This window comes from Prionailurus viverrinus, chromosome C1 (assembly GCF_022837055.1).
Source record: "Prionailurus viverrinus isolate Anna chromosome C1, UM_Priviv_1.0, whole genome shotgun sequence".
In the NCBI taxonomy this organism is placed as follows: domain Eukaryota; kingdom Metazoa; phylum Chordata; class Mammalia; order Carnivora; family Felidae; genus Prionailurus; species Prionailurus viverrinus.
In genome coordinates, this window is record NC_062568.1 from 56,909,248 (window position 1) to 56,932,115 (window position 22,868).

The 22,868-nt window shown below is 39.7% G+C and overlaps 1 protein-coding gene across 5 annotated transcripts in view; it reads left to right on the forward strand.

The window, feature by feature from the left end:
• Positions 1-22,868, forward strand: part of METTL8 (methyltransferase 8, methylcytidine) — a 103,944-nt gene that overhangs the window by 6,424 nt on the left and 74,652 nt on the right. Inside the window, exon 2 of one of the 5 annotated variants that reach the window (XM_047872959.1) lies at positions 5,609-5,848. The exons of 3 other annotated variants lie outside the window; for them this stretch is intronic. The gene's annotated coding sequence lies outside the window, so the exon portion shown is untranslated. Of the gene's footprint in view, positions 1-5,608; positions 5,849-22,587; positions 22,705-22,868 lie in introns of those variants that run through there. One more of the 5 variants, XM_047872960.1, reaches the window with a different exon arrangement.

The following is a 22,868-nucleotide window of genomic DNA, read 5'->3' on the forward strand; positions in this document are numbered from 1 at the left end:
ACAAACTTTATCTTTAGCAATAATAATTGTCATTTGTAAAAAACAAAAACAAAAACAAAAAAAGTCATTTGTAAGATTTGGGGGATTTTTCTATGTAGATAATCATGTCCTCAGGAAACTGTGACAGCTTTATTACTTCCTTCTCAACTCTTACCATTTATTACTCTTTCTTTTCTTACTGTGCTGGCCAGGACTTCTAATATAATGAATAAAACTGGTGAAGGTGGCCATTCTTGTTTTATTCATGTTTATAAACAGAATATTTCTAATAGTTCACCATTAGGATAACATTGTAAGTTTTTGATAGCTACTCTTAATCAGATTAATGAAATTCTATTCCATTCCATATTTGCTAAAAGTCTTATTTGATTTTTTTAAAAAAAATATTTATTTATTTTGAGAGATAGCATGCATGAGTTGGGGGAAGGGGCAGAAGGCGGGTAGGGGAGAGAGAGAGAGAGAGGGAGAGTATCTTAAGCAGGCTCCACACTCAGCTCAGAGCCCTACTCAGGGCTTGATCCTACAACTATGAGATCAAGACTTGAACTGAAATCAAGAGTCTGACACTTAATCTAATGAGCCACTCAGTCACCCTTTGTTTATTTGATTTTTAATCATGAATGGGTGTTGAATTTAATCAACTACTTTCTCTATATCTGCTGACATAATCATATAATTTTTTCCCTTTAATCTGATAATGTCAGATGCTCAACCGACTCAGCCACCCAGGCGCCCCTTTTTTAATGTTTTTATTCAGCCTTTGGGAGCTTTTTTTTTTTTTTTTTTTTTTTTTTTTTTTTTGGTTTTAGCCAGATACCTTTATTTATTTGTTTATTTTAATTAATATGAAATTTATTGTCAGACTGGTTTCCATACAACGCCCAGTGCTCATCCCAACAGGTACCCTACTCAATGCCCATCACCCATCCTCCCCTCCCTCCCACCCTCCATCAACCCTCAGTTTATTCTCAGTTTTTTTTTTCAGTATCTATTTCAATTTTTTTTCAATATATGAAATTTATTGTCAAATTGGTTTCCATACAACACCCAGTGCTCATCCCAAAAGGTGCCCTCCTCAATACCCATCACCCACCCTCCCTTCCCTCCCACCCCCCATCAACCCTCAGTTTGTTCTCAGTTTTTAAGAGTCTCTTATGCTTTGGCTCTCCCTTTGGGAGTATTTTATAACAGAAAGGTTTTTGGGGTGTCAGTTCACCAAATTACCAGAACTACAATTCCACTTTATTTTTTTTTAACGTTTATGTATTTCTTTTTGAGAGAGACAGTGCACACACCATGAGAGTGGAGCAGGAACAGAGAGGGAAATAGAGGAACTGAAGCGGGCTCTGCACTGACAGCAGAGAGCCTGATGTGGGGCTTGACCTCATGATCCTTGAGCCAAAGTCAGTCACTTAACCAACTGAACCACCCAGGCACCCCTACAATTCCACTTCAGTATTTTTAGTGTAAAGACTTCTGTTAATGTAAGATATGATCACTTACCATCACTTCTGTCTTCTTGTCTCTATGCATAACCATCTCTCTTCCAGCTGGAAACAAGGAAGCCGTGTTATGTAGTAGAAAGAGCATCATACCAGGAGTCAAGAGGCACAAGTTGTAGCTCCAGCACCACCAGTTAGTGGGATCTTAACCAAGCCACTTATTCTCTCTGAGTTTCATTCAATCACCTGCTAAGAGGGAATACTCAGGATTGAAGTGAGAATTACATGAGTTTATAAATGTCAACTCGTTGTTGTAAGGGGAAAGGATGAGAACCAATGATGTCTAGTACATTCTCTGTTAAGGAAATGTAACCAAAACAGGTAGTTTAAGGAGAGAAGAGGGTTGATTTGGTAGCACAGAGGATCTTTTTTGTGTGGTGAAACTATTTCATGGTTTTGAAATGGTGGATACATGACACTGTGCATTTGTTAAAACCCACAGTGCTCAACAGCACAAAGAGTAAACCTTGACACATGCAAATTTTAAAAATAAATAAGGGGAAATGGGATTCAGGATGGAGGGCAGACTGATAAAAGAATCTAATTGTATTATAAATGTATTTAATAACCTCACTGAAAGGAGCCAAGTAACTTGAAAATGAGACTAAAACTAAAGGCAGTAGGAACTGTTCATAAGCACTGTACTCTAGTTGATAAAGTATGAATTCTAGCTTGCTATAGATAATGATAGATACATGTAGAAGCATTTATAAAAACGTGTTTATACAAGGTTTAGTATTCCCACATATATTTCCTTGTTTTGTCAATTGAGAGGGCCTAGAAGCAATCTTGTAGCAAGGAGCACACCCAGTACCTGGTCCATTCCCCAATAAAAGAAACAGACACTCTTTGGAGAAGTAGCTGATTCTAGGATTGGGTTAACGAATATACAACATGAGCCTGCAGTATCTTGTAGTGCCGGAAAATAAGGCAAGTGCTCCAAAACAAAAATACAATGATGAGAGTATGTCAAAAGAACATAGGAGCCAACTATAGAAAGAAACTATAGAAGAAAGAACTCTTAATAGCCAAAACAGGAACAGTTTGAGCAATAAATAAAATAGTATCGGGTTATAACCCACAGTGTAAAAGAAATGTCTTTGAATCCATACTGATAGAAACAAGCGATTGAGTAAATAAATGGGGGAGAAGAGACAAATCTCCCATGTAAAAGAATTCCAGATAATTTATGTAGCTATTCTGCCCTTAAAGAAGTGGAGCATAACTCGCTACTCCCTAAGTGTGGGCTGCACATAGTGACTTCCTTCTAAAGAATACAGTGTGGAGGGACCACTGGGTGGCTCGTCGGTTAAGCGACCGACTTCAGCTCAGGTCATGATCTCACAGCTCTTGAGTTCCGAGCCTCGCTTCAGGCTCTGTGCTGACAGCTTAGAGCCTGGAGCCTGCTTTGGATTCTGTGTCTCCCTCTGTCTGCCCCTTTCCCGCTTACACTCTGTCTCTTCCTCTCAAAAATAAATACTGAAAAAAAAAGTTAAAGAATGCAGTATGGAAAGGAGGAAGGGAATAAGTTTACAGTGGAGAAACTTGTCAATCACTGCCTCAGCCAGGTGATCAAGGTTAACATTAACCCTGATAAGTCATATTCATATCATGAATACCCTTGATATGATGTGATAAGAATAGCACTTTACTTCTGTGTTTTTTTTCCCTAAAACCCAAACCCCCAGTCTAATCATGAGGAAAACATCTCATAAATATTGAGGGACATTCTACAAGATACCTGATCAGTATTCCTCAAAATTGTCAAGGTCTTCAAAAACAAAGAAAGTCTGAGAAACTATTAGAGCCAAAGTGGAGCCTAAGGAGACCTGATCACGAAATATAACATGATGCCCTAGATGGAATTCTATGAGAGAAAAATACATCGAATGAAGATAAAGGGAATTTGAATAAAGTATGGGTTTAGGTTTATAGTAATGTATTAGTATTGGCTTATTAATTGTAACAAATTACCATGCTAGTGTAAGATTTTAGTAATATAGGAAACTAGGTTAGAATATGGGAGCTTTCTATACTATCTGCAACTTTTCTGTAAATCTTAGACTATTCTAAAATTAAAAGTTTACTTTTGAAATGCAATAGGCGTGCGTGCACAAGTGGGGGAGGGGCAGAGAGAGAGAGAGAGAGAGAGAGAGAGGCAGAGAATCCCAAGCAGGCTCCTCACTGCTAGCGCAGTGCATGACATGGAGCTCAATCTCACAGACCATGAGAGCATGGCCTGAGCCAAAATTAAGAGTTGGATGCTTAACCAACTGAGCCACCTAGGTACCCCTATTGCATTTTATTTTATTTTATTTAAAAAAAAATTTTTTTTTTCAACGTTTATTTATTTTTGGGACAGAGACAGAGCATGAACGGGGGAGGGGCAGAGAGAGAGGGAGACACAGAATCAGAGACAGGCTCCAGGCTCTGAGCCATCAGCCCAGAGCCCGACGCAGGGTTCGAACTCACGGACCGCGAGATCGTGACCTGGCTGAAGTCGGACGCTTAACCGACTGCGCCACCCAGGCGCCCCTGCATTTTAAAAGTAAACTTAAGATGAACTCAGTTACCAGCCTGCCTGCTTGTAGATCTCAGCCTCAAAACGTACTAGCTATACCAACCAGGGTATCCCACTTAACTAGAATTACTTTAACTTGTCTATGCCTCACTTATTTATCTGTTTGGGAGGACTAAATGAGTAACATAGTAAAGTATTTAAAGTAATGCCTGGCACATAGCAAGTGCTATATAATGTTTGATTCTGTTTATCATTACTACTTTGTTTTGATCTTTCGTTTTGGGGATCTATATGTTTATAGCTGAATTACACTGAATCTTCTTCAGCATGCTGAAGTGTCCAACAAAACAGTATCCATAATGCTTTTTTCATAAGGGAGAAATTATTAAGATTGTGAAGATTCAAGAGAAAGGACCAGAACATGAGGATTCCCACCCCGTTTCAAACCAAATAAATAGAATTGACCAAGTGAATGGAGAAGGTACAAAGCCTGGTAGGATCTACTCTTTAAGGGCATAGACATGCCACATATAGAAATTCCGAAGTTAATGTTATTTGGTTTTCAGATTTCTTATTAAAATGTCCACTCCCCTTGTTAAACTGGTATTTGGTTACGCCTGGGTGGCTCAGTTGGTTTAGCATATGGCTTTTGATTTCAGCTCAGGTCATGATCTCATGATTCGTGAGATCAAGCCCCACATCAGGCTCTGCTGATACCAAGGAGCCTGCTTGGGATTCTCTCTCTTCCTCTCTCTCTGCCCCTCCTCCACTCGTTCTTTCTCTCTCTCTCTTTCTCTCTCTCTCAAAAAAAAAACAAAAACACTCATGTTATTTTAGGACAAAGCACTGCCTACAGTACAAATCCCCAGATTTAGAGTTCAGCATCTGAAGTTTTGGTGACTTTTGAAACAAAATGGAATGTATTATAAAAACATAGGTTTTAGGCTTTTTACTCCTCTGCCTGAAATACATACCAGCTCTATCGAAAACTCCATATAGATCAGCAGTTTAGGTGTAATAGTGTACTGAGTAGACCATAGCATTTGGAGTCAGGAAGCCTGCTTGGGGTATGGAGTCTGATAGCTGTGTGCATGAGGTAACACATGTAACCTCTTTGAGCCTCGTCTCCCACATCTGTAAAATGGTGATAAAGATGCTTGTCCTGCCTCCTTCCCTTACTTATTGTATTATTGTAAGGATGAGTTGTAAAAGTGAATGTGAGAGCTTTTTGTAAATTATAAAACCTATGCAGATATTATTGTTATAGTAATTCTCAGGTTTTCAACCAGAGTAAAACTCTAATGAAGCCTTATAGTCAGATTAGGTGTTGCATGCCTTTGCTTATTTAATTATATAATAAGATGAAATCATTTGAATTTAACATGCCTTTTATGGTATATTTTCTCACAGTACTTTAGTTTTTATGATGTTTTTCTTTGGTGTAACAAAGGAAGGCATTGTTTTTATCTGTAATTGTTTCCTTCAGGTGGCAGTTTGAGGAAATGGTTTCCAAGCTCTTCGCTGAAATTAGCTATATAGAGAACACAAAAGTGTATCCCTGTGATTTGTGAAATTGTCTCTGTAGGACACAGACCCTCTTGTCCTGGAGTGGAGCTGACCAGCAGAGGGTGCACGAGCTTTCCCAGGAGCTGGCTTCAAAGGCTAGGCTAGGCAGACCTGACTGGTGCCATCTGTGTTTGCTGTCTGATGATTAAGAAGTACTATAAATGAAAAGGTTCTGGCACACCAAAAACACAGTTACCGAATGGAAAGAGAGAGCAATCTTAATGTCACTTAGCAACGTGGCAAGTATCTGCCGTAATTGGTGAGTAGGAAGTTTCTAGATAATTGGAGTTTGGTCTTCTAGCATGGGTTATTTGTTTTCCACCTCCTCCTGCTACTCTTTGCCTTTTCCAATAATTTCTTTCTCTTTCTGTATTCTTTGCCCTTACCGTCTGAGCATCTGCAGTTGTTGGCCTTATGTGGTCTAACAAATTGGAGTCTTTTAAAACTGACCTTTCTCTGAACTTCTATGGCCCTAGGGTAAATGGGTCCTGGATCCAACTGTCTACAGCACCCTGTCTGGGTCCCCTTACCAAGGCTCTCATAGGTTCCATGGCATCTTTTCCTCCATGTAAATGGGTGACTGTTAGAAAAAAAGACTTTGAGACTTTTCAAGTGTTACTATTACCACTGCCCTTACCATCTTTTTTTCCTTCCTTCCCAAGCACGGATCCTCTACCTGTGGATATTGTGTAGAGTTTATATACATAGTGATTGTAAAAATATTTTTATAAGTTTCCTGAATATAAAGGTTATTTGAGTTTACTTAAAAAGAAAAAGAACATTTGAGATGTGTGAAGAAGAAAATAGAAGGAACTCCTTGAGCGTTTCAATCAGAGAAAACTGTAAATTCTTCCAGACTTTTCCTATACATATGTATATTTGTTATTACATATATTAATTTTTAAAAATGAGATCTTACTAAAGGTACGATTTTGTACCCTATTTTTTCCCCCACCTAAAAAAATCATGGACTTCTTTCCATATCAGTAAATTTAGGTTTATAAGCAATATTTTTGCAGGCTCCACACAGTCAGCACAGAGCCCGATGCAGGGCTCTATCTCATAAACCATGAGATCTTGACCTGAGCTGAAATCAAGAGCCAGATGCTCAACCCACTGAGCCACCCAGGAGTCCCTAAGTAACATTTTTAAGTAGCTACGTGATTTTCCCTTACATGGATATACAGTAATTCAGTCAGTTTTCTGAAGATGACTATTTAGATGGTGTAAAATTTTTCAGGATAATGTACAACAGTGCCGTGACAAATGCTTAATATATTCTTCTGGTTACATTCTTAGGATATAATTCTAGAAATTGAATTTTCCATCAAATTTATTCTTCAAGAATTTTCATACAGGGGCGCCTGGGTGGCTCAGTCGGTTAAATGTTTGACTTCGGCTCAGGTCATGATCTTGTGATTCGTGGGTTCAAGCCCCACATCAGGCTCTATGCTGATAGTGCAGAGTCTGCTTTGGGTTCTGTGTCTCCCTTTCTTTATGCCCTTCCCCACTTGTGCTTGCTTCTTCTTTCCCTCTTTCTCTCTTCCTCTCTCAAAAATAAATAAACATTTAAAAATTTAGAAAAAAAAGAATTTTCATTTGTATTGACAGAGTTTCCTCAGAAAAGGTTTCTCAATGCAGTCTCCCCTGAGAGTGTGTGAGTATGCTTGTTTTTCTATACCACTGATCACAACATTTCACTTTGCCAAAATGATAAGTTAAATACTTAATTAAGCCATCATGCTCTTTTTAAATTTTTTTAAATGTTTTTATTTATTTTTGAAGGAGAGAGAGAGACAGAGCATGAGCAGGGGAGGAGCAGAGACAGACGGAGACACAGAATCAGAAGCAGGCTCCATCCAGGCTCTGAGCGGTCAGCACAGAGCCCAATGCGGGGCTTGAACTCATGAACTGTGAGATCATGACCTGAGCCGAAGTCAGACGCTTAACTGACTGAGCCACCCAGGCGCCCCCATCGTACTCTTTTTTTTTTTTTTTTAGAAAAAATTTTTTTTTCAACGTTTATTTATTTTTGGGACAGAGAGAGACAGAGCATGAACGGGGAAGGGGCAGAGAGAGAGGGAGACACAGGATCAGAAACAGGCTCCAGGCTCTGAGCCATCAGCCCAGAGCCCGACGCGGGGCTCGAACTCACAGACCGGGAGATCATGACCTGGCTGAAGTCGGACGCTTAACCGACTGCGCCACCCAGGCGCCCCCCATCGTGCTCTTTTTTAAAAAAATTAGTGGTCCTGCCATTCTCCTGGTCACCCCAGAAAATTAAGCCAAAAGGCAGCAGTTCTCCAACTGTTTGGTCTCAGGACTCCTTGACACTGAAAAATTATACCCCCAAGAGCTTTTATTTATATGGATCATAGTTGTCAATGTTTACTATATTAGAAATTAAACCGAAGAAAAATGTAAATATTTATTAAGTCATTTAAAATAACAGTAATAAACCCACTACATATTAGCATGAATACCATTTTTATTAAAAATATTTTCCAAAAGAAACAAGTTAATGAGAAGAATGGCATAGCTTTACATTTTTGCAAATCTCCTTAATATCTGGCCTCTAAGAGAAGATGACCAGATTCTTTTTTTTTTTAAGTATACTTAACACATAGTGTTATATTAGTTTCAGATGTACAACATATTGATTTACAATATGTACATTACTCAGTGCTCACTGTGATAAGTCACTGTCTGTCACCATGTGATGTTATTATGATATTATTGGCTATATTTCTTACATTCTTACATTTTGTCTCTGCAACTTATTTTAAGACTGGAAGTTTGTACCTCTTAATCCTCTCACCTGTTACACTGGATTCTTATGTTTGCTTCTGTATTGAGTCTGTGGTGATTTATTGTTCTCTTTTAGATATGTGAAGAAAAGCTGATCTCACAGAGAAATGTGAGTAGTTAGAAAGAGGAGGAGTACTTTAATAGTCTCTTAGGATGAATGTGAATACTCTCTTTGATATTATACCAAATTCCAATAAGTGGTAGTTTCTTAAAGGTGAATTGCAATATAATACTTGAAACCATATCAGTGTACTTCTCTTACTCTGTTACATTAAAATCCATTGATCGTCTTGCACTCTGAATGGATCTTTTACCCATGTATGATTTTGTGATACCGTATGTGTCATCTGGAAAATATTGGTTCACTGAGTTGTGCATGTCTTCCAAACGTTGACACATTTTATTATACCATGTCAAAAATACCTTATTCTCCTCAGTGTTGAAGTGTCAGAAAGCTGTTAAGCTAAGCATGGTGGACACAAGTTTTCTAGAAGAACTCTAACTTTTTGCTTAAAAGCTTGAATTTTATTAATGGCAACAAATGGTGTCAGTTGTTTTCCTGCCAGGCTTACTTTGTTTCTGAGAAAATGCCAAAGTACAAATGGTGTTCCATGAAAACAATTGTTTCGCTTCATCAAGGATATGCCGAAGTGAAACAGACTTTTTTTTTCTCCTGTCGATGCATGGTTGGTGAAGAAAATAGTCACCTGCAGTACAGTTTGGTGCCACTGCCTTGATTCAGACTAAGGTGCCAGCAGTTTTATCCACCATTGCCTATGCATCATCAGTGCACCTGTCACCACTGTAAAAAAGACAAAGAATATGTTGATATTATGAGGAAAAGAATTTTGACCTTTTGTGGACCCCCTTAAAGTGTTTTGGGCCCCTAGGGATCCCTGGACCACACTCTGAGAACCTGTAGTCCAAGGTAATCATAGGAACCCATTCTATTTTCAGAGACTGATTTAGAGATAGTTTGTGACTCTCAATTCTGGCCAGAGAAATCCGAGAGCAAGCCTGTTGAGGGGCTTGTGAGATAATTTCTCCATCCCTAAAAAAAGACGTAAGAAAGAAATAGTCCTTTTCTTCCTCTGGATGTTGCTGTGTCAGTGTGATGCCTGGAGCTGCAGCAGCCATGTCGTAATTGGCAAAGGGAACGAGCCTTAGGGTGAAGGTGATGCTCAAAGAGCAGGATGGAGAAATGGCAAGAACGTGGGTCCTTGATGACATCCTTGAACTAAAGATGAAACCACACCTAGAACTGGCCCAACCTCTGGACTTCCAGTCATGAGAGATATTTTTCTCTCATTATTTAAGCCAAGATCTTCTGTTACTTGCAGTTGAAAGCACCCCCCAAAGATATTTTTTGTTAGGGTGATGAATATTTTTAAGTGTTTGGTGGCCATTTGCGTTTTTTTGGTGAATGTTTGTTGATGGCATTAGCACATTTTCTACTGAGGTCATTTCTAAGTATTTTCTAAGTGTTCCTTATAGATCAATAGTACATTGCAGTGTTTTGCAGTATCTCCACTGGAGTCTTTTGTAGCATATCTTCCCATAAGCTTTTAATGAAATGTTTATTTTTTATTTATTTATTTTTATATATATGAAATTTATTGTCAAATTGGTTTCCATACAATACCCAGTGCTCATCCCAAAAGGTGCCCTCCTCAATACCCATCACCCACCCTCTCCTCCCTCCCACACCCCATCAACCCTCAGTTTGTTCTCAGTTTTTAACAGTCTCTTATGCTTTGGCTCTCTCCCACTCTAACCTCTTTTTTTTTTTTTTTTTTCCTTCCCCTCCCCCATGGGTTCCTGTTAAGTTTCTTAGGATCCACATAAGAGTGAAACCATATGGTATCTGTCTTTCTCTGTATGGCTTATTTCACTTAGCATCACACTCTCCAGTTCCATCCACGTTGCTACAAAAGGCCATATTTCATTTTTTCTCATTGCCACGTAGTATTCCATTGTGTATATAAACCACAATTTCTTTATCCATTCATCAGTTGATGGACATTTAGGCTCTTTCCATAATTTGGCTATTGTTGAGAGTGCTGCTATGAACATTGGGGTAAAAGTGCCCCTATGCATCAGTACTCCTGTCTCCCTTGGATAAATTCCTAGCAATGCTATTGCTGGGTCATAGGGTAGGTCTATTTTTAATTTTCTGAGGAACCTCCACACTGCTTTCCAGAGCGGCTGCACCAATTTGCATTCCCACCAGCAGTGCAAGAGGGTTCCCGTGTCTCCACATCCTCTCCAGCATCTATAGTCTCCTGATTTGTTCATTTTGGCCACTCTGACTGGCGTGAGGTGATATCTGAGTGTGGTTTTGATTTGTATTTCCCTGATAAGGAGCAACGCTGAACATCTTTTCATGTGCCTGTTGGCCATCCGGATGTCTTCTTTAGAGAAGTGTCTATTCATGTTTTCTGCCCATTTCTTCACTGGGTTATTTGTTTTTCGGGTGTGGAGTTTGGTGAGCTCTTTATAGATTTTGGATACTAGCCCTTTGTCCGATATGTCATTTGCAAATATCTTTTCCCATTCCGTTGGTTGCCTTTTAGTTTTGTTGGTTGTTTCCTTTGCTGTGCAGAAGCTTTTTATCTTCATAAGGTCCCAGTAATTCACTTTTGCTTTTAATTCCCTTGCCTTTGGGGATGTGTCGAGTAAGAGATTGCTACGGCTGAGGTCAGAGAGGTCTTTTCCTGCTTTCTCCTCTAAGGTTTTGATGGTTTCCTGTCTCACATTCAGGTCCTTTATCCATTTTGAGTTTATTTTTGTGAATGGTGTGAGAAAGTGGTCTAGTTTCAACCTTCTGCATGTTGCTGTCCAGTTCTCCCAGCACCATTTGTTAAAGAGACTGTCTTTTTTCCATTGGATGTTCTTTCCTGCTTTGTCAAAGATGAGTTGGCCATACGTTTGTGGGTCTAGTTCTGGGGTTTCTATTCTATTCCATTGGTCTATGTGTCTGTTTTTGTGCCAACACCATGCTGTCTTGATGATTACAGCTTTGTAGTAGAGGCTAAAGTCTGGGATTGTGATGCCTCCTGCTGTGGTCTTCTTCTTCAAAATTCCTTTGGCTATTCGGGGCCTTTTGTGGTTCCATATGAATTTTAGGATTGCTTGTTCTAGTTTCAAGAAGAATGCTGGTGCAATTTTGATTGGGATTGCATTGAATGTGTAGATAGCTTTGGGTAGTATTGACATTTTGACAATATTTATTCTTCCAATCCATGAGCAGGGAATGTCTTTCCATTTCTTTAAATCTTCTTCAATTACCTTCATAAGCTTTCTATAGTTTTCAGCATACAGATCCTTTACATCTTTGGTTAGATTTATTCCTAGGTATTTTATGCTTCTTGGTGCAATTGTGAATGGGATCAGTTTCTTTATTTGTCTTTCTGTTGCTTCATTGTTAGTGTATAAGAATGCAACTGATTTCTGTACATTGATTTTGTATCCTGCAACTTTGCTGAATTCATGTATCAGTTCTAGCAGACTTTTGGTGGAGTCTATCGGATTTTCCATGTATAATATCATGTCATCTGCAAAAAGTGAAAGCTTGACTTCATCTTTGCCAATTTTGATGCCTTTGATTTCCTTTTGTTGTCTGATTGCTGATGCTAGAACTTCCAGCACTATGTTAAACAGCAGCGGTGAGAGTGGGCATCCCTGTCGTGTTCCTGATCTCGGGGAAAAAGCTCTCAGTTTTTCCCCGTTGAGGATGATGTTAGCTGTGGGCTTTTCATAAATGGCTTTGATGATGTTTAAGTATGTTCCTTCTATCCCGACTTTCTCAAGGGTTTTTATTAAGAAAGGGTGCTGGATTTTGTCGAAGGCCTTTTCTGCATCAATTGACAGGATCATATGGTTCTTCCTCTTTTTTTTTGATAATGTGATGTATCACGTTGATTGATTTGCGAATGTTGAACCAGCCCTGCATCCCAGGAATGAATCCCACTTGATCATGGTGAATAATTCTTTTTATATGCCGTTGAATTCGATTTGCTAGTATCTTATTGAGAATTTTTGCATCCATATTCATCAGGGATATTGGCCTGTAGTTCTCTTTTTTTACTGGGTCTCTGTCTGGTTTAGGAATCAAAGTAAATACTGGCTTCATAGAATGAGTCTGGAAGTTTTCCTTCCCTTTCTATTTCTTGGAATAGCTTGAGAAGGATAGGTATTATCTCTGCTTTAAACGTCTGGTAGAACTCCCCTGGGAAGCCATCTGGTCCTGGACTCTTATTTGTTGGGAGATTTTTGATAACCGATTCAATTTCTTTGCTGGTTATGGGTCTGTTCAAGCTTTCTATTTCCTCCTGATTGAGTTTTGGAAGAGTGTGGGTGTTCAGGAATGTGTCCATTTCTTCCAGGTTGTCCAATTTGTTGGCATATAAGTTTTCATAGTATTCCCTGATAATTGTTTGTATCTCTAAGGGATTGGTTGTAATAATTCCATTTTCATTCATGATTTTATCTATTTGGGTCATCTCCCTTTTCTTTTTGAGAAGCCTGGCTAGAGGTTTGTCAATTTTGTTTATTTTTTCAAAAAACCAACTCTTGGTTTCGTTGATCTGCTCTACAGTTTTTTTAGATTCTATATTGTTTATTTCTGCTCTGATCTTTATTATTTCTCTTCTTCTGCTGGGTTTAGGCTGTCTTTGCTGTTCTGCTTCTATTTCCTTTAGGTGTGCTATTAGATTTTGTATTTGGGATTTTTCTTGTTTCTTGAGATAGGCCTGGATTGCAATGTATTTTCCTCTCAGGACTGCCTTCACTGCGTCCCAAAGCGTTTGGATTGTTGTATTTTCATTTTCGTTTGTTTCCATATATTTTTAAATTTCTTCTCTAATTGCCTGGTTGACCCACTCATTCATTAGTAGGGTGTTCTTTAGCCTCCATGCTTTTGGAGGTTGTCCAGGCTTTTTTCTGTGGTTGATTTCAAGCTTCATAGCATTGTGGTCTGAAAGTATGCATGGTATAATTTCAATTCTTGTAAACTTATGAAGGGCTGTTTTGTGACCCAGTATATGATCTGTCTTGGAGAATGTTCCATGTGCACTCGAGAAGAAAGTATATTCTGTTGCTTTGGGATGCAGAGTTCTAAATATATCTGTCAAGTCCATCTGATCCAATGTCTCATTCAGGGCCCTTGTTTCTTTATTGACCATGTGTCTAGATGATCTATCCATTTCTGTAAGTGGGGTGTTAAAGTCCCCTGCAATTACCACATTCTTGTCAATAAGGTTGCTTATGTTTATGAGTAATTGTTTTATATATTTGGGGGCTCCAGTATTCGGCACATAGACATTTATAATTGTTAGCTCTTCCTGATGGATAGACCCTGTAACTATTATATGATGTCCTTCTTCATCTCTTGTTACAGCCTTTAATTTAAAGTCTAGTTTGTCTGATATAAGTATGGCTACTCCAGCTTTCTTTTGGCTTCCAGTAGCATGATAAATAGTTCTCCATCCCCTCACCCTCAGTCTAAAGGTGTCCTCAGGTCTAAAATGAGTCTCTTGTAGACAGCAAATAGATGGGTCTTGTTTTTTTATCCATTCTGATACCCTATGTCTTTTGGTTGGCGCATTTAATCCATTTACATTCAGTGTTATTATAGAAAGATACGGGTTTAGAGTCATTGTGATGTCTGTATGTTTTATGCTTGTAGTGATGTCTCTGGGACTTTGTCTCACAGGGTCCCCCTTAGGATCTCTTGTAGGGCTGGTTTAGTGGTGACAAATTCCTTCAGTTTTTGTTTGTTTGGGAAGACCTTTATCTCTCCTTCTATTCTAAATGACAGACTTGCTGGATAAAGGATTCTTGGCTGCATATTTTTTCTGTCTAGCACCCTGAAAATCTCGTGCCAATTCTTTCTGGCCTGCCAAGTTTCAAAAGAGAGATCAGTCACGAGTCTTATAGGTCTCCCTTTATATGTGAGGGCACGTTTACCCCTTGCTGCTTTCAGAATTTTCTCTTTATCCTTGTATTTTGCCAGTTTCACTATGATATGTCGTGCAGAAGATCGATTCAAGTTACGTCTGAAGGGAGTTCTCTGTGCCTCTTGGATTTCAATGCCTTTTTCCTTCCCCAGTTCAGGGAAGTTCTCAGCTATGATTTCTTCAAGTACCCCTTCAGCACCTTTCCCTCTCTCTTCCTCCTCTGGGATACCAATTATGCGTATATTATTTCTTTTTAGTGTATCACTTAGTTCTCTAATTTTCCCCTCATACTCCTGGATTTTTTTATCTCTCTTTTTCTCAGCTTCCTCTTTTTCCATAACTTTATCTTCTAGTTCACCTATTCTCTCCTCTGCCTCTTCAAGCCGAGCTGTGGTGGTTTCCATTTTGTTATGCGTTTCGTTTAAAGCGTTTTTCAGCTCCTCGTGACTGTTCCTTAGTCCCTTGATCTCTGTAGCAAGAGATTCTCTGCTGTCCTGTATACTGTTTTCAAGCCCAGCGATTAGCTTTATGACTATTATTCTAAATTCACTTCCTGTTATATTATTTAAATCCTTTTTGATCAGCTCATTAGCTGTTGTTATTTCTTGGAGATTCTTCTGAGGGGAATTCTTCCGCTTGGTCATTTTGGATAGTCCCTGGCGTGGTGAGGACCTGCAGGGCACTTCCCCTGTGCTGTGGTGTATAACTGGAGTTGGTGGGCGGGGCCGCAGTCAGACCTGATGTCTGCCCCCAGCCCACCGCTGGGCCCACAGTCAGACTGGTGTGTGCCTTCTCTTCCCCTCTCCTAGGGGCGGGATTCACTGTGGGGTGGCGTAGCCCGTCTGGGCTACTTGCACCCTGCCAGGCTTGTGATGCTGGGGATCTGGCGTATTAGCTGGGGTGGGTAGGCAAGGTGCACGGGGGCAGGAGGGGCAGGCTTAGCTCGCTTCTCCTTAGGTGATCCACTTCAGGAGGGGCCCTGTGGCAGCGGGAGGGAGTCAGATCCGCTGCCGGAGATTTGGCTCCGCAGAAGCTCAGAGTTGGGTGTTTGCGCGGAGCGAGCAAGTTCCCTGGCAGGAACTGGTTCTCTTTGGGATTTTGGCTGGGGATGGGCGGGGGAGATGGCGCTGGTGAGTGCCTTTGTTCCTCTCCAAACTGAGCTCTGTCGTCCGGGGGCTCAGCAGCTCTCCCTCCCTTTGTCCTCCAGCCTTCCCGCTTTCCGAGCAGAGCTGTTAACTTATGACCTCCCAGATGCTAAGTCGCGCTTGCTGTTGGAACACAGTCCGTCAGGCCCCTCCGCTTTTGCAAGCCAGACTCGGGGGCTCTGCTTGGCCGCGAGCCGCCCCTCCACCCCGGCTCCCTCCCGCCAGTCCGTGGAGCGCGCACCGCCTCACTGCCCTTCCTACCCTCTTCCATGGGCCTCTTGTCTGCGCTTGGCTCCGGCGACTCCGTTCTGCTAATCCTCTGGCGGTTTTCTGGGTTATTTAGGCAGGTGTAGGTGGAATCTAAGTGATCAGCAGGACGCGCGGTGAGCCCAGCGTCCTCCTACGCCGCCATCTTCCCTCAAAATCCCCCATAAGCTTTTATAAACAATATATTAGTCTTTTTCTTTCATTTTTAACTTTTTAGCTTTGGCGTCATGTTCAAAAGAGTCTTTTCTACCCTACTTTTTAGTAAGCACATATATATTTTAGGCCTATTAAGGAGTATTTTTTACATTACCTGGAATTTATTTTGGTGTTAGATATAGCATTGGCATATAAATTTATTATTTCCAAATACGTAGGCCATTTTCTTTTTCTTTTTCTTTTTTAAAGATTTTATTGATTTATTTATATTTTATTTATTTATTTTTTAGTAGGCTCTACGCTCAACATGGGGCTTGAATTCACGATCCCGAGACCAAGAGTTGCATACTGTACTGACTGAGCCAGCCAGGCACCTCCCCTAAAGATTTTATTTTTTTAAGTAATCTCGATACCCAACATGGGGTTTGAACCTACAATCACGAGATCAAGAGTCACATGCTTCACCGACTGAGCCAGCCAGGCACCCCTTCCTTTCTCTCTCTCTCTCTTCCTTTCTTCTTCCTCGCTCTCTTTCTCTTCCTTCCTTTCTTTCTTTCTTTCTTTTTTTCTTTTCTTTTCTTTTCTTTTCTTTTCTTTTCTTTTCTTTTCTTTTCTTTTCTTTTCTTTTCTTTCCTTCCTTCCACACCCAAGTTGAGGCTTGGACCCACCACACCAAGATCCAGAGTCACAGGTTGCACCAGCTGAGCCAGCCAGGCTCCCTGGTAGCCCATGTTCTTCAAACACTTTTTTGAATAGTCCAACCATAACCTACTGATTTGAAATACTAGCTTTGTTACAAATAGAATTCTTACATGCATTTTGACTAGTTTCTGGATTATCTATTCTTTTTCACTGCTTTGACTATATATCCTAGCACTAGAGACATGGCTAAGTATACACATACTTGATGTATAGTGTACTCTAATGTCTGGAAAAATGAGTACTTCCCTACCCCCCTTTCCCCGATGCCACCGCAACTAGCATCACTATTTCCCTTCCAGTATTTTCCTGGCACTTTCTGCATGTGTATTCTTCCAGATAAACTTTTAAATTATTTGTTTAAGCTTCTCAAAAACATTTTTGGAATTTTGAATGAATTTCTTTAATTTTATGGATGATTTTGGTGAGAATTTACATTTTTACAATATTAATCTTCAGCTTCAGAAACCCATGTACCGTCTTCCTATTTATTAAAATTATCTTCCATGCCCCTGTGTAGAGTTGTATAGCTCTCTTCATATCAGTTCTATACATTTCTGGCTAAGTTTATTCCTGCGTATTTCATATTATGTTTGTTATAATCATAAGAGGAACCTTATCCCCTGTATATTTTCTATTTTGCTATTGATGTTAAAAAAAAACATTCAGCTCATATTTCCAGATAGTTTTGGCTTCTTAAAAAAGAATAAGCACACAGGATACTATCATTTGTGTTAGTACAGTATATACTGTGTGAACTTGATTTATGAGGTATGACTGTTTAAGGCTGTTTAAGGAAACAGAACATACCAGAAGCTAGCTCTCAATGAATATGATCTTTCTAAGCTGGTTATGTTATAGCAACAAGAACAACAACTTACTGTAAAAAAAAATTAAGGGTATTATCTTCAAGCAAAGAGTTTGCCACCACTGAGGATACGAAAAACAATTGATAGGCCTGCTATGAGGACATTATCTGAAAATAGAATTTCAAAGATGTTTATCATTGGAATAAATGGTAATCTCTCAAAGTGACTTACTTGAAGGGTCAACACTTATTTTGATGTCCACATCTAGTTTTTAGTTAAACAACATCACTTGTAGACACACCTTATGTTATCAGGTGGCAAAAAAATGGCTGACAAGTTTTATGTGTTTTGTTGTTGTTTTAAAAGAATCATATTGTTTTTGTATTAAATAAGATTCATGTTGCCCCAGGCATTATGGATTGGCAGTGTTTCAGCTGTTGGGAAAATGAAATTTGCCAGTTTTCTAAGATCATTTAAAATAAACAAATTTCTTTTCATCCACATTATGGATTTAAAAAGCATGTGTGGGCTAGTCTTGTATCTTAATCACCATTTAAAATGTTTCTATAGAACATATGGTTCTAGGGTGCATGGGTTGCTCAGGTCAGGGGCTTAGGTCAGGATCTCACGATTGGTAGGATCGAGCTCCAGGTCAGGCTTGTGCTGATAGCATGGAGCCTGCTTGGGATTCTGTCTCTCTTCCTCTCTCTCTCTCTCTCTCTCTCTCTCTCTCTCTCCACCCCCCACCCTGTCCCCTGTGCCCACATGTACATGTGCTCTCTCTCTCTCTCAAAATAAACTTAAAAAAAAAAAAAAGAAAATGTAGTTCTGAGCTTTTAACAGCTGACTTACAGATAATATTAGAAATAAGACCTTTTATAGATTGAAGATCACAAAGGTTTCTCTACATGATGTGATCGAGGTTAAATATATAATTCTTTCTTGGGACTCCTGGCTGGCTCATTCAGTAGAGCATGTGACTTTGATCTTGGGGTTGTGAGTTCAACCCCCATGTTAGGTGTAGGGATTACTTAAAAATAAGTCTTTAAAAAATATTTTATATATACATATATAACATTATGTATGTATGTATGCATGCATCTATCTATACATATATATATAATGTTCTTAAGCAACTTGCTATGGCATTATTATTCATGGGCTTTAAAAAATAATTCCTAAATTTATTGATTTTTTTTAGTTTATATAATTTCTTGGAATAAGGTTTATTGTATGTTTAGGTAAAGAGTGTTTGTATCCTTTATTTCTTTGGGTGAGGAGTCTGGCTCCAAGTCAGAATCCTATGTGTGATGTTTCAGGCCTGACCATAGGCAATTACAAGATTTTCCTGGAAGGCCTCATGGGAAGAGCTACCATTCCCAGACAAGAATTGGGGTACAGCCAGTGCATTGCAGTTTTCTGGAGTGATTGCAGTCAAGACTCCCCTGGGCAGTCATGCTCAATAATGAGGACTGCTGCTGAGATACTTTCTCCACTTTGGTGGCTCAGTACTATTCCCCTCTTAGCTCTTCTTCCCCCAGCCCCACTCCCCTTTGCCCATGGATCCATAAAAAGGCAGGAGACAATTTCCCCCATCTGTGCTGCATCTACGTGATCCTTACCGAGTGCCATTCCGCAGGGAAAAATGGAATGCTGGAGAGCTGGTGCCTCTTGTTGCCTCTTGCTTACACCGTTGCAGTAAGTAAAAGGCTCGACTGTTAATTTCAGTTTGGCTTGATGTCCTAATTTACCATTTCAGTACCTGATTGCTCAACAGTAGGAGGTGGGAATGGTGTTCCTAATAATTTACTAATTTTTCATCTGATGGATTTTTTTCCTTTTCAAGCTTTAAGGGGTGCCATTTATTTTTGTTTAATTTTATTTAAATCCAAGTTAGTTAACATACAGTGTAATAATGATTTCAGGAGTAGAATTTAGTGATTGATTCATCACTTACATGTAACACCCAATGTTCATCCCAACAAGTGCCATATAGAAATGTTTCTGGAATTCACTGAATAATAATTTGACTTTATATTTGTGAGGTATGATGTATTTTATAACGTTCTGTGCAAGAACTTTGTAACTTCGGAATTATCTCCATTTTGCAAATGAGCCAATGGGTTCAGGCCCAGTAAGTGACTTTTCTAAAAGTCATGATAATAGATGGTTGGACCAGGACTTGAACTTGAGGCTTATTATATTCTTAGTTTAGCACTTTCTACTCTGCTTCCCTACTTCATTGTTAAATTAGTCTTACCTTCTTGGGAAGTTGGGACAACTTTAGGGCTGTTTAAGAAGTATAGTGCAAGGCTTGATTCTGTGGTGTTCATGAAGCCTTCTGGAAGTTATAAGTTAATGATAATGACAGTAATATCAGCTAAAGTTTACTGAGCACTTACCATGTATCCAGAACTACATTACATATATATTTTACATAGATCACCTTCTGTGACCTTCCTATATCTTAGAATACTCTTATTAGCCACCTTTGAGTAAATTAAAGTATCCCGTCACAGGTTGTGTGGTAGCCGGTGGCAGAGCCTGCACTCAACTTAGTCCAAACCCTTTGCCTCTCCACTTGAAACTGCTTTCCAAGAAGACTTGAGGTGATTCTGCCCTACTTTGCAATATGTCAGCTATTAAAGAGGAATAAGAGGGGCTCCTGGGTGGCTCAGTCAGTTAAGCGTCTGACTTCAGCTCAGGTCATGATTTCGCGGTTGGTGAGTTTGAGCCCCTGGTTGGGAACTGCACTGACATTGCAGAGCCTGCTTGGGATTCTATCTCTCCCTCGTTCTCTGTGCCTGTCCCACTCTCTGTCTCAAAATAAACTTAAAAAAAAAAAAAAAGGAATAAGAGAATTCTCTGGAACAGAATCTCCTAATACAGTATTTCTCAATGTTGAAAAATGTATAAACCTCCATTTAAAGGGGAAAAAATTCTCAGATCTCTGGGTTGACTTAAATTGACATATTGTTATACAAATCTAGGTAAAAGTCCTTGTGCATAGAGCTCTTTTTCAACTATAAGATCAAAATAAGTATAAATACCATCACAAGGCCAATACAATTCAAATTAACAGCATAATGTGACTGCTGATGTGTTACCAAAACTAAATTGCAGCTCTCATTATTAATTAGGTACTGACCTCCTCCACGTAGGTTCACTTGACTTCAGCCCATCTTTACTATCATGTGCTGTGTATCTTCTCAATTCCCTTACCACTTTTCTCAATTTGAAATACTGCAGAATCTTTTGCGGTGTGCTATATACTCAGACGCTTCATTTCCATATTATATCTGTGCTGCTTGTTGCCAACAAGATCATAAATGCAAACCCAGGCACTGAAATCAAGTAGCAGTTATACCTTTGCTCCTATTGATTTTGTTTTTAGATTGTCATAATAAAAACACGATTTAAAAAATTGTCATAGGACCTCAGTTTGACAAACCCAGTTTGCTTGTTTGTTTTTAATTGTTTTAAGTCATCTCTATACCAACGCACAACCCCGAGATCAAGAGTCACATGCTCTACTGACTGAGCCAGCCACGCACCCCAAAGGCTGTTTTCATAGGTGTGTCCAGTAGGAGATTTTTCCTGAAGAGCAAGGAATGGAGATCTGTTGTAATGACCTTCAGAAGGTTAAAATGAGGTGGTGGATGGCCATCATGTTTTTAGCTCCTGTCCATGCTAAAGTTTCTCTTTCATGGGTGTTTATAACCTTGTGGTTCTTTCTAGCCACATATAAGAGCTTCTCTCATTGAAAGCAGGATTTCCTTCCCATTGTTACACTGTTACTGTTTTTGTTACTAGGTGACATGGGTTAATAAACTCTGAAGGCCTCATTATCAACCCATACATTCTATCTCTCTTCCCCTTCTTTTTCTTTTCTTTTTTCTTTTCTTTTCTTTCCTAAAAGAAAATAAAATCTTTTGTAAGATTTTATTTTTAAGTAATCTCTACATGGGGCTCTGATTTATAACCCTGAGATCAAGAGTTGCATGCTTCATCAGGTGCCCCCCCCTTCCCTTATTTCTGTTTAACCCAGACTTAAGCCCCGTGAAGTCCATCAGCTGCACCCCACCCTCATCCCTCCTTCTCCTCTATCCTCTTTATTTTTTATTTCTGGTCATTTTGGGCTTATTTCATGGTCATCAGTTCTGTTCACCCTCAATTCCACTGTCCTAAGTCACCACTACTTTCTGTACTACCAGCCTGGACAGGCCTAATCTAGATAAAAACAAATATATTGCCCCCAGACTGCCAGGTGGTAGAGGAAATCATATAACTGCTTTATCAGGTTACTTTTTTTTTTTTTTTTTTAAGAGAGAGAGAGAAAGAGAGAGTTCAAGCGGAGAGAGGGGCAGAGGGAGAGAGAGAGTCTTGAGCAGGCTGCAAGCTCAGCCTGGAGCCCAACACAGGGCTCAATCCCATGACCCTGAGATCATGATCTGAGCCAAAATCAAGAGTGGGATGCTGAACTGACTAAGCCACCCAAGTGCCCCACTATCAGGTTACTTTTGGTTACAGATAACAGAAAGCTCAGATTGGCTTAAATAATTGAGGGAATGTATTGGCTTAATAACTGAAAAAGCCAGAGGTAGGACAGGCTTCAAATGAAACTTAATCCAGCTACTTAACAATGGCATCTAACTTCTTTTTATCTTTCAATTTTTCTTTCAGAGTTAGTTTCGCCCTAAAGTTGTACCATCCTGAGGCCAGACCAAGATGGCTTTTGTTATGTACTGAATTGTGTCTCCCCAACTCTGCCCCAATTCATGTGTTGAAGCCCCAACCCCCAGTGTGACTGTTGGAGATAGGGCCTTTATCGAGGTAATAATAGTTAAGTGAGATCATAATGGTGGGGCCCTAATCCAATAAAACTGTGTCCTGGGGTGCTTGGGTGGCTCAGTTAAGCATCCAGTTTCAACCGCAGGTCATGATCTTTCCATTCCTGAGTTTGTGAACCTCCTGTCTGGCTCCATGCTGACAGCTCAGAGCCTGGATGGAGCCTGTTTCAGATTCTGTATCTCCCTCTGTCTCTTCCCCTCCCCCACTTGTGTTCTGTCTCTCTCTCTCTCAAAAATAAATAAACATTTAAAAAAATTAAAAACAAACAACTGTGTCCTTATAAGAAGAAAGACACTAGAGAGACATCTCTTTCCCCAAGCATGCATGGAGGACACAGCTGTCTACAGGCCAGCAAGAGATACCTCACCAGAACCTCACCAATTCTGATACCACCTTGATACTGAACTTCTGGCTGCCAGAACTGTGAGAAAATAAATTTCTACTTTTTAAACCATCCAGTCCTTGGCATTTTGTTAAGGCAGCCTGAGCTAACTAGTAACAGCTTTCAGCAGCTACAGGGCATCATGTTTCCTCTTTCATCCATAACAGGTACGAGAAACCATCTTTGTCCTAAAATCTCTGGCAGT